We start from the raw sequence: 12,309 nt of genomic DNA, 5'->3' as shown, positions 1-12,309 counted from the left end.
TGAACCCCGTGCCTCTCGCATGCGAAGCGAGCGCTCTACCATATGAGCTACACCCCCTCTGTTTCTTTGAAATAAAAGAAACGGTATCAAAAATTAGGGCAATTATGTTTTGAATTAATTTTTTTTTTATATGATATCTAAAATATAAAAATGGAGGTGCGGGGAATTGAACCCTGTGCCTCTTGCATGCAAAGCGAGCCCCCTCTATTGCTTTAAAATAAAAGACATTCTTTTGATCCTCTTTAAGAAAAAGAGTTGAGGCAAAGAGAACGTAGGGGTAAGAATGCATTTTCAGCATAGTTTAATGCTAGTTTTGTAATGGCCCAAGCTTCTCTTCAAGGTTTTTAAAACGCGTCTATGGAAAACGTTTCCACACCATTATAAAGGGTGTTTCATTCTCCTCCCCAACCAATGTGGGATTGTGGAATCTCACAATCCACCTCCTCACTGGCACATCGTCTGGTGTATTGGAACCCCCACCAAATTCATCCCTCTTTTACTGGCACACTGCCTCGTGTCTACCCCCCTCGAAAGAACAACCTCCTCGTTGGCACATCGCCTAGTGTAGTGGAGCCCCCACCAAATCCATCTTCCTTTAGGGGCCCAGCATCCTTACTAGCACACTGCCTTGTGTCTACCCCCTACGGGAGAACAACCTCCTCGCTGGCACATCACCCAGTGTCTGGCTCTGATACCATCTGTAACGGCTCAGACTTACCGCTAGCAGATATTGTCCTCTTTAGGCTTTCCCTTTCAGACTTCCCCTCAAGATTTTTAAAACGCGTATGCTGGGGTAAGGTTTTCACATCCTTATAAGAGATGTTTCGTTCTCCTCCCCAACCAATGTGAGGTTGTGAGATCTCACAAGTTCAATTTTTAATCATGATCTAAACACTCACCTATGGCATAAACAACATAGATCGAAGGAATCTATGAGTCTTGTTATGTGGGGTTGCCGTTCACCAGGACTTCGATCGTCGGCTCCCCTGTCATCAGGTCACCAACTTCCTTAACCTTTCGGCATTGGGTACGTGTCAGCTCCCATACATTGTCTTACTACTTGCGGAGACTTGTGTTTTTGGTAAACAGCTGCCCAGGCCTAGTAACTGTGACCCCCTTTGTGAGGAGGCACCCCTTCTTCCGAATTTACAAGGCTATTTTGCCGAGTTCCTTGGAGAGTTGTCTCGCACTCCTAGGTATTCTCTAACTACCTACCTGAGTCAGTCTCTAGTACAGTTACCCTTGTGTTGAAGGTCGTTCGAGCTTTTCCTGGGAGTATGACATGAGTTACTTCAGCGCTAAGCGCCTGGTACTCGAACATTGGCTTGATGTGTTTTCTCTACCCTTTCTTATCCTGAAAAAATAGGGGCACCTTGCATCCTTGAACCGGTATATACATATTTTCCTTTCAAGGTTATACATTTCGAGTTGTATGAAATGGCTATTTTTCAGAGTTTAAATAAATTATTAGAAAATTTTAAAGGTCAATAATTTAAACACAACAATTTTGAAAATTCATGAATTTATTAAAAATTGAAATATAAAAATTTATTAAAATTTAATTTAATATTTTGTTACTCCACTCAATATTTAATTACTCATTTATTATGATATATACTAGATTTTAAAACATTAATTTCGCCCAAAAGTAAGTTGACTTTTATAAATTCATGACCACTCTTCTTATTTATTAGAATATTTATAGGTAGGGTTTTTAAAAACTCAATCAAACTCAATTCACTCCGTATATATATTTATGTATTTTTTATTTAACTTTATAATTATTTATTTTCCAACCCCTCTTAAAAATAATTTTTGTAATAACTTTAAATATTGAAATTAAAAAAAGAAAAAAAAAGAAATTAAAAAAAGAAAAAAAAAGAAAAAAAAAAGAAAGGAAAATAGATTGTCCCACGTTGGTCAAAGGGGTCCTGTCCCACATTGGTCAAAGGGTACACTTTCTGATAGCTCTTGCTAATCCAGTTTGGGCTTGATAAGCTGACCTTTTCCTCGTAGTTTCAATTTTTCAGAATCATTTAAAGTTAGTTTAAATTATTAGGAGTAAGTTTAAATTATTTTATGCAAAACTAGGTAAGTTAATTCTATCGTAGAATTCTAACTTATGATTGTTAAACTACTTAGGTAGGATTGAATTTCAGAGAGTAATATTAAGCTAACATCAAGTAGTCGTAGTAGCTTCAGCCTAAACTAACCAAGTAAGTGACCTTACTATCGACTCTGCTGGAAGACTTGTCTTATGTATGATAACGCCTGCTCACCGATCTTTGCACGTGTCATTTATGCTTTATATTATATGATGATGTGATAATGTTATATGATAATGTGATGACGTTAGATGATAATGTGATGATGCTATATGATGACTTGATGACGTTAGATAATGATGTGGTGATGACGTTAGATGATGATATGATGATGTTATATGATGACTTGATGACGTTAGATGATGACTTGATGACGTTAGGTAATGATGTGATGATGTGATGATGTTATATGATGATTTGATGATGTACATGATGTTGACATGATGATGATGCATAATAATAAGATGATGTGAGACATATGATGATGAAATGACTTAATATTATGATGTTCGATATTAAGATGATATGCATGTATTAAATGACATGATGCATTATGACGACAAGTTTCGAAAGACACAACCCTAGTTAATGTTAATGATGATGAATGTATAAAGGCCAATGCGTGCATGTTATTTAGAATAATGCATGAACAGTGCATAAAGTTGTGTCATAAAGATGATTTAAAGATAAAAACTATAAAGACCTCATGCATTTAGTGTGTTCATATACATCGAGATACTTCCCCATTTATAATGATGAGTACGAACACGCATACTATGATGATGATGATGATGGTCATGCCTCGCATAACACTCAGAGGTCTACTGATATCCGAACTTCGCTACAGACAGCTAGCTCGAATATGATGAGTCTAGGGGGGTGTGAACCACCTGGGGACTTATGCTCGTACACGTGGGTCGTGTGTAGAGAAGTACTACACATCCAATTTTGTCCGGACTGGAGGCCACCCCCATAATGATTTTTAATGATAGGTTCCTAGATCATGAGCTACGTGTGTTTGCATTTCTTGACCCCAATAGTGAGTCACTTAGTGAGTATTTATTTAAAATATTGAAATCGTATTCTACTTCTATTTCAGGTAAAAGTAAGATATCCTTGGACGGGCTGACAACGACATTGCAATCCGAGACCATGACACATGCATAGGGTAGTCGCATTGATTTTCTTAGACTTAGGTTAGAATAGAGTATTTTAAATTTTTTGCGTTTATTTATTTATCTTAGTATTTCGCTATGTCGTTTTAAAGATGTTTTTAAACAAATAAGTTCATAACAACATGTTAAGATGAAATTTATGTTTTATGATGATGTTTTAAATGTTTAACTTTTCATAACAGTATAGATAATGATGACGGTAACGACTCTAGGTAACTGAAAATTTAGGGTCGTTACAATTTTTAACTATTTGGAAAGTAAATTTTCAAAATATATATTGAATGTTTTACAACGGACATTTTTCTTTTATTAAAAATCTAAATTTCAATAAATGACACGAATCACTTGAACCAATTCAACCTAAATTAGGTTCATCACTTAATAAGGATTATTCGGGTTGAAAAATTTATAACTCGAACCATTGAGTAGAGTCGACAAAATGTCTCAACTCGACGCAACTCAATCCACGAACACCTGTCTAATACGGTCATGAAGAGTCATCGTATCGTATGAGAAAATATTAATTGAACTTTGCACACTAATATTATTTTTTGTCACAGGTAATGTTGACCATATAGTAATGGAAGAAAATGTGCTTTAATATCTTATAATTAAACTATATAATTTAAAAGGGGCAAGCCAGGGAATTAATACTCGATTTTAAGATAATCCAAAGAGATTAGGCGTCTAAATTAATAATAATTATAATAAAGTTAATTATTTGAAATAATTGATCATTAACGGCGTCGAAGGGATTGACGAAAATTAAATAAAAAAAGAATAATAAACGTGGTGGGTCCCACGACCCTCCACCGTCCATTATGATTAACGAAAGGAATTATTAACTATAAGCAGACTTTTTAACGTAATGGGTAATGGAAGGTGGGGCCCATGTCTACTTGATTTTATTTTATATTTAATTAAAATTATTAATGTTTTTTTTATTTTTATTTTTTATTTTTTATTTTTATTTTTTTTAGACATGTGAGACTTCTCCTCTCAATAATCCTCAATAGTTTATTATCGAAAAAATCTCTCCCTGCAATGCTGACTTACACGTAATTCCAGCAATGTCGCGTGTCACAATTGCGGTTTCTAGGTAGCGGATTTGACGATTGTGCGACACCCACTCTCGGTACGGAGTGGGTCAAGCTTGTTGGATGATGAAAGTCCCACGTCGGCTAATTTAGGGAATGATCATGGGTTTATAAACAAAGAATACTCTCTCCGTTGATATGAGACATTTTGGGAAGCCCAAAGCAAAGCTATGAGAAATTATTCTCAAAGTGGACAATATCATACCATTGTGGAGAGTTGTGTTCGTCTAACAAAGCCTACTTCGAGTTATGTTGCCTGCGGTTGTGCAACGTGAATACAAACCTCGGGTCTCGATTTCAAGTAAGGATTTTAGAAAGCGGGGAAGAGAGGTTTTGGAAAATGAGTTTTGAAAGCAAGAGAGAGAAATTGAGATTGGTGTTAGGAATGTAAGAAAAAGGCGCTCACTGCATATAACTATCGGGTAAGGAGAAGTTGACAACTAGTTATATCCCCTATAGTACATTTTGAGACATTTCATGTCTACTAGGCGTAGCCATGACATCGCCGAAACGTCATACTCTTAAAGAAAACAAGAAAGAAATGATACAACATGAAAGCGGTAAAGCAATAAAGTAGTACAAGGCAAAGGTTTCGACGTATCACAGGCATACGGCCGTGGGCGACATGCCTTGGACAAGCATGACCGTGACACTGCGCCTTTCTAATCACCTTCATCCTCAATGCCCAACACCATAACCTACACTAGCATTGCTACTAATGCTAGCGAACACGACCTGTCAAATGGAACATTCGTGGTATGCAATTTATTGTGCCTCGATGGTTTGCCATTAAGGGCTTGATCGGTATAGATTGAGACATCTATGGTTTGTGAAAGGTGACGATGCAACATTTGATTGATGTTGGATGCTTGTTCTGCAACACCCACGACAACCCGTTAGACTGAATTTGAACTCACTCCATTCCAACCTAATATCTTCAAGTTCATGGGTAGTTTTGCTCTAAATCGCTCTTTGAATTCACTTCAAATGCCGTAAATTGGGCTCTAACCCATGAAACGTAGGTTCAAACAGTTCATCGGGGTCGAAAAGAAATTCCTTGATAATTTTTTTTCGAGTCTTATTGTGATAACCCAAAAAATTAGAAAAAAACAAAAAACAAAGGAAATTGACATTAGAGAAGTGGGGGAGTTGGTCTCTACCATAAATGGAGGTTTCTTACTTCATTTTTGTTGAGTTTGATGTCCTAACACTCATAGTTGGTAAACAAAAACATATTCTATTTTCAATAAAGTTATTATTGATTTTTATTCAGTAAAGATTGTTATTGAATAAAGTGAATTTTACGATTATTAATCTAAATCCAATAAACTAAGAACACTCTGATTATAGTATGATTATTTGAACTATATGTAGAGACATAAGATTGGATCAAGTTCAAGTATATAGTCAAAATGATCTATAGTATATGGATAAGGCTGAGTACCTTATTCTGGGGACACTATGGACGTGTCCTACTTTTGTGTAGGATATAAACAATGTGATCACTAAATTGTACATGCGGAGACATGTGAGTGGGTGCGTCCTATGCAATGAGTATTGCATAAGATCGGACCATGAGGAAAATCACTCTCACTTTATAATGTCGTTTACTGTTGAGACTGATTTTTTCATTCGATGACCTAGGTAACTCCATCTTAATCCTGAGCTAACCATGAACTCCTGTTTATTCAGAATTATCCTTAGATTTGCATGGGTGAGAGTGGCTTGAGTTCGCCGACTCAATAAGCCTCAAATTTCAGGGGGAAGACTGGGTGAATAGTTGGGGACATAGGGTGCAAGATGGAATTCACTCCTACACACTTTTAGGGATAGTAGAGAGGTTGTTCCCTTGAGTACTGACTCTAGGTCTTGAACAAGGGGTCCACCCTCTCATTGGCCTGAGAGGGATTCAGTTTACTGGTTGGACCACAAACCAATTGTTCATTAGAGGATGAGTGGAACATAAGGAACAAGAAGTAACTTTAGGGGTAAAATGGTAAATTGACCCCGCTCTAGTTAAGAAAACCTGTGAAGGATCGACTGACTAATCATGACTATATCAAATGGATAGAAATATATCTATAGTGAGGGGAGTGCAACTACTAGGCTATAGTGGAGTGTCCTAGTAGTTAACGAATGTTGGTTAACAAGATTAATGAATTTAGCCGGTTAATCTCGGAACGTTGGAGCCCATGATCTATAGGTCCATTAGGTCCCCCTACTAGCTCATATCGGACTAAACCATAAAACAGTGTGACGAGTGAGTTCGAAGTGTTTGAATTCAAATTAGGGAATATGCGTTAAATATATATGATATATTTAACAGCATTTTTGTTTTGTTTATGAATTAAACAAAAAGAGAGAATAAGAGATATTTAAATAAGATTTAGATATTTTAATCCATATGGGTCGGAATTGATTGAGATTGACATTTGAATTAATGTTAAAATTAATTAAATTGTTTAATTAATCATTTAATATTACTTTAATTTGAAATTAATTATTTAAATTAATCGTTGAATTAAAACCAAGAAAGTCAAAATGAACTTCATTTAATGGAAAAATCCATGTTTGAATAGTGGAATTTTGAGGGTCAAAATTTGGTTTAACCAAACTTGCTTGCCAAATAAACTCCACAAGTGGAATTTTGAGTGTCAAAATTTAATCAACTTAAACTTGCATGCCTGCCACATAATCCAACACATTTGAGTGTCAAAATTTGATAATCTCAAAATTGGGCCATGCAAATATGACTCTATAAATAGAGTGATCAAGGTACATGGAAAGTTCTTGGAAAAACCTTGAGAAAAACCCTCACAAACGTTCTCTTCACATATACTAAATCCCTTCTAAGTTTAGTCACTCACTGGATTCCACAATCCCATTCTAAGGCCAGAAAACAGAATAGTCGGGAAGACACTTGTGGTAGTTTGAACCTAGTTCATGAGGAAAGAGGAATTTGAACTACAAAAGTTTAGTACTCAACCGCCTTAAATTTTAATGCTTATGAACATGCTAGCTAATTTACTGTCATTGATGTACTTTGAGTGCCTAAGATCTAAATTGCTTCCACATGTGTTATAACAACACCATCAATTTCATCATCCCACTTGAATAATACGAATCCTATCAAAGAGTACATTTTATGACGACTCTAGGCCTGCATTTTGGCTGATCTAGCTTGGGTTTTATAGGTTCGAACCATTTCCTACTAGTTTCAACAATTTGGAAGCGTTTAAGATTAGTATGATTATCTTTTAGCTATTTTTTGTGTAGTTTAAATTATTAGGAGTAAGTTTAAATTATTTCGTATAGCTTTGGTCTAGTTTAAATTATTAGAGGTAAGTTTAAATTAGTTTATGCCAAATTAGGTGAGCCAATTCTCATGGTAGAATGTTAATTTATAATTGTGGAGCTCCTTAGGTAAAATTCAATTTCAGAAATAAGTGTTACACTAGCATTAAGGGGCGGTAGTAGCTTCGACCTAGGCCAACCAAATAAGTGGCTCTACTGTCGGCTCGGTCGGAAGAATTATCTTATATATGATGACACATGTTCAATGGCTCCTACACGTGTCATGTATGTTGATATGATGTATTATGATGATGTAATATATTATAATGATGTGATTGACTATGATGTTACGACGTTATGATGATGTGATGTAATATGATGCTATGATACCTTATGATGATGTATTATGATATGATAACATAAGATGTCTAATGACATGACATAATATAATAAAATCTCATATTACGATAATGCACATGTATGGGGTGTCATGTTATATTATGATAATGAAGATTTTTCTAATACATAACCCCTAAGTAATGCTATGAATGATGATATACAAAAGCTTATGTATACATGTTACCTAAGGTAATATGTGAAGGATGTGTGGGGTTGTGTCGCATGAATGATTTAAGATAAAAAGTGGTAAGGAAATCAGCACAAGGAAAAGGTATGATGCCAAAGGATAAGGAAACCACTACAAGGGAGTAAGATTCAGATTACCTTATTGATAGAATATCCCAAGGCAAGAACACTTGTTTGAGATTCGAATCACTCCACACGCAAGATCGATCATGTCTAGCTTGAATGATTCTTGTTGATCAAATATCTCAAGGCAATAACACTTGTTTGAGATTCGAATCACTCCACAAGCAAGATTGGTCATGTCGAGCTTGAATGATTCTACATGCAACCTAAACTACATAGAATTGTAAAGAAACTTAACCATATGCTTTAGAAAAGCATAAATGCTTCTTTTCCTACATTTTTCAAGTCTTCTTACAAATACAATATACATGACTTTATATAGTCTCAAAATGAAACTCTTGACCTTACCTGAGACATTTCAATAATGTGTAACATTCATGCTTTATGACCATAATTAGCCACTATGTATACTTTAGGACTATAATTAGTCATTATGTAAATGTACCTTTAAAAGTACATACCGTCTTAAAATACATTAATGAAATACAATAACTCTAAATTATTTTAAATTTTAATCCACCCAAAATTTATAACAATGGAGCTTCATTCTTCTTCAATGTGACATGAATTCGAAATATCTTTGGATGATTTCAACAACATTTTCTTCACATCTTCATTAATGTATATTGTATGATTGATGTCTCTTGGTTCATATCAAAAAGTTTAGAGACCTCATGCATATTTTATGTTCATTTCCATTGGGATACTTCCCTTTTTATGATGAGTACTAACGCATATACTATATGGGGTTGTGCCGCTATGGAAGAAAGTACCAACGAGCCAGGGAACACCTTGATACACACAACGATTACCACCAAAATGGTGCCGTAGCTTTGCTGGCCAAGAGGGTGAACTAGTTGCTAGAGCGACTCTCTGTGCCCAAGTTTAAACCTCAATAGGCTTTTTTTGGGTCCCAAAACAGACATTTGAAATTTCAATTTGATCAACCAATCCACTATGTTTCAATTCTAAGTCCTTTGTGAAAATGTTGCAATCACCATAAAGCTTAAGATCAAGAATTTGTCAATTTCAATAAATAGAATATTTCATGAAGGAAAGGTTTACGTCTTAGTTCATTTCTTTGTTCCTAAGATTGAGCCCATAACTTACTTAATAGTTCCTAAGATTGAGCCCATCACTCTCAAATTCAACTCGAGAGAAGTCCAATGTCAAATGATTAAAAAAAGCCCTAAAAATAACCAGAAAAGTATGGGTAGATTGCCACAAGTCTCAAAGGGAAGTTATTGTTAACAAAGTGTGTCTTAAGTTCGACTTCACTTGCAAATAAATGAGTTTGGCCTAATAAGCGTGAGTATGTACTATTTTCAAAATAGCGAGAAAGAAATATGACAATATATCATACGATCTCGATCATTGGTTCATAATGTGAGATCCAGATAAAGGCTGGTGGTGACTTTTGGATTGTCCTCTTATAGGAGTTATTTACCTGGGTCAATATTAAGCTGAAAACTTAGATTGTAATTTTAACCTATGATTTACTTATTTGAATAAATTACTGTATTTAAAATAATGGGTCACACTTGAGTTTATTAAAATTGATAATGATGTCCTTAATCAAACTAATAGTTACTAAAATAACTATAGGAATAAGTTTTTAGAATATTTTATAATCCTTTAGTCTGAGTACAATACTTTAAATCAAAATTAGGTTTGCCAATGCTAAGCAACGAGAAGGTTCAACCAAGCTAGAAGAAGTTCCTTTGACATTTTTACATGAAGCTTTAGTGATGTTAATGAAGATCCACCGTTCGTGGGTATTCAAATTCTCGATAGACCACCTTGTATTTGAAGCAAGACGAGGACCATTGACTGTATTTGTTATCCCCTCCTACTACTTCAAGTCTCCTTGTGGTTGGAATTTATACCATAAAATCTTATAATTAATAATTTAATAATTCTTTTATTCATAATTTTATATTATCAGTCGTGCCGAAAATCTAAGGTGTCACGGCAAAAATTTTGAGACTTCGAAACTTAGATCGAAAGTAAAAATACGAGAGCAAACATAAGTAAAAATATAAGTAAAACAAAATAAAATAAGAAAATGTAGCAGTAGAATTAAAATCAAATTAAGTTAAACACTACCACGTTAAAATACAATTACAAGACATTAAATTTATTACAAAGGGGAAAATGGATTTGGATACAACTAAAAAATCAATGAAAAATAGAAAGAAAGACTGAAGTTCCATAACGACCCCCCTCTGACCCCCCTCTGACTGCATAGCTCTTGAACGCTCCTCCACCTTGATCTGCAATCTGCGAATACTTGAAAAAGAAAATAAAACGGGTGAATTTGTAAATATACCTGGTAAGTATCTTGCTTATAGGAACAACTTAGGTTGACTAACTAATCTTCGATCTCTATCAATTGATTAGCCCGGGACTTGCCCAGTTGTTTTGCAGGGAACATGTTTGTGTACTACGATTCAAGGAGCCAACTTAACTCTAATACCACTTATCACATTCACATTCTTGTGGAGCGGGATAGCGCTTTTGTGACACTTATTATAATCCGATGAACAAGTCAACAGTATGAAAATCGTAAGTCACAGACAATTCAGACGTTTGATCGAGCCTTGGTCATGTTTGAAAGAAAGTGTTTTAGAAAATGTAAGCGAGAAAATGCATAGAATTTTTTTATTTTTTTATTTTTTTATTTTTAGAAGAAAGCAATGTTATAGACTAAAAGCAAATAAGCAACACCTACAGCTTAGATAGCATATAACCCGAGTAGGAAGAATTGACGACTAGTTTCATCACCCTATAGTACATTTTGGAGCATTTTAGCCCTAGCGGGTGTAGACATGATTTTGTTGACAGGTCATGTTCCTGTACGAACACAACAAGAATAGTAAATGTCTATCTAACATGAAAGCAAGTAAAGAGGTTTGGAACGGGCATGCAGTCGTGGACAATACGTTCTGGACAACCATCATTGGGACATCTGACACGCGATCGTAAGCAACACGCCTTGGGCAAGCATGACCGTGGCACCTTGCAACTTGACTTAAGCTCACCTCGCCTTGACAAGGTGTGTAAGTTGTAAGGTTAGTAGGCATGATCTCACTCCTTATGTGAATTATATGCATATGTCCGTTATTGTCTTATGAACTAATTAGGATACAATTTGTTACAATACCTAATAACTTGGTATCTATTGCATAATGATAGATTATGGACCCTAAAACCTGAAGTGGTACTATACGAGATGGGAGCAGGTAGAGGCTTGACTGAGACCGACCCTTCTCAAGTTCCTTATAAGGAAAGGCACACTAAGAAAGTGTTGGAATAAGTGGATACCATGACACTACAGTCTATGATCTAGGCCACTAAGGTAAACTAGGGTAATATAAAAAGTGGGGACAATGTCAAAATATCTTGGACATGGAGAGTATTGAGATTTATGCCCGAAGCCTTGTAATTAATTGTTTAATTTTAATAATAAATTTGATTATGTTATTTAAAATTTAATATTATCCATTGTATGAAAAGTCCTAGATCATTGATGTAATATTAAATAATATGGAATTGACATACCACAAGAGCATGTTTAAGAATAACCTAAAGGGTCTATAGTATATGGATAAGGTTTGGTTCCTCGTCCTGATAACATAATTGATACAACTGAATTTGTAGTTGTTACAAATGATTATATCTAAATCGTTTATGTTGACACGTGTGAGTGGGTGTATCCTATACTGTAAAGAGTTTGTATAAGATTGGACCACAAAAATATTTTATCTCTCTCTACAAATTGATTAATCGAGAAAATTAATATTTTACAGGATGACCATATACGACTCAATCTTAATCCTAAGTGTATCCTATACTCTCTCACCGACCCTAGAGACTTGGTTAATGGTTGAATCATAAATAAATTGTTCATGAGAGAGTTAGTGGCACTTA

The sequence above is a fragment of the Cucurbita moschata genome, unplaced genomic scaffold (assembly GCF_002738365.1).
Source record: "Cucurbita moschata cultivar Rifu unplaced genomic scaffold, Cmos_1.0 Cmo_Scf00029, whole genome shotgun sequence".
In the NCBI taxonomy this organism is placed as follows: Eukaryota; Viridiplantae; Streptophyta; class Magnoliopsida; order Cucurbitales; family Cucurbitaceae; genus Cucurbita; species Cucurbita moschata.
The sequence above is the reverse complement of the archived record's forward strand: the minus strand, read 5'-3'. Positions refer to the sequence as shown.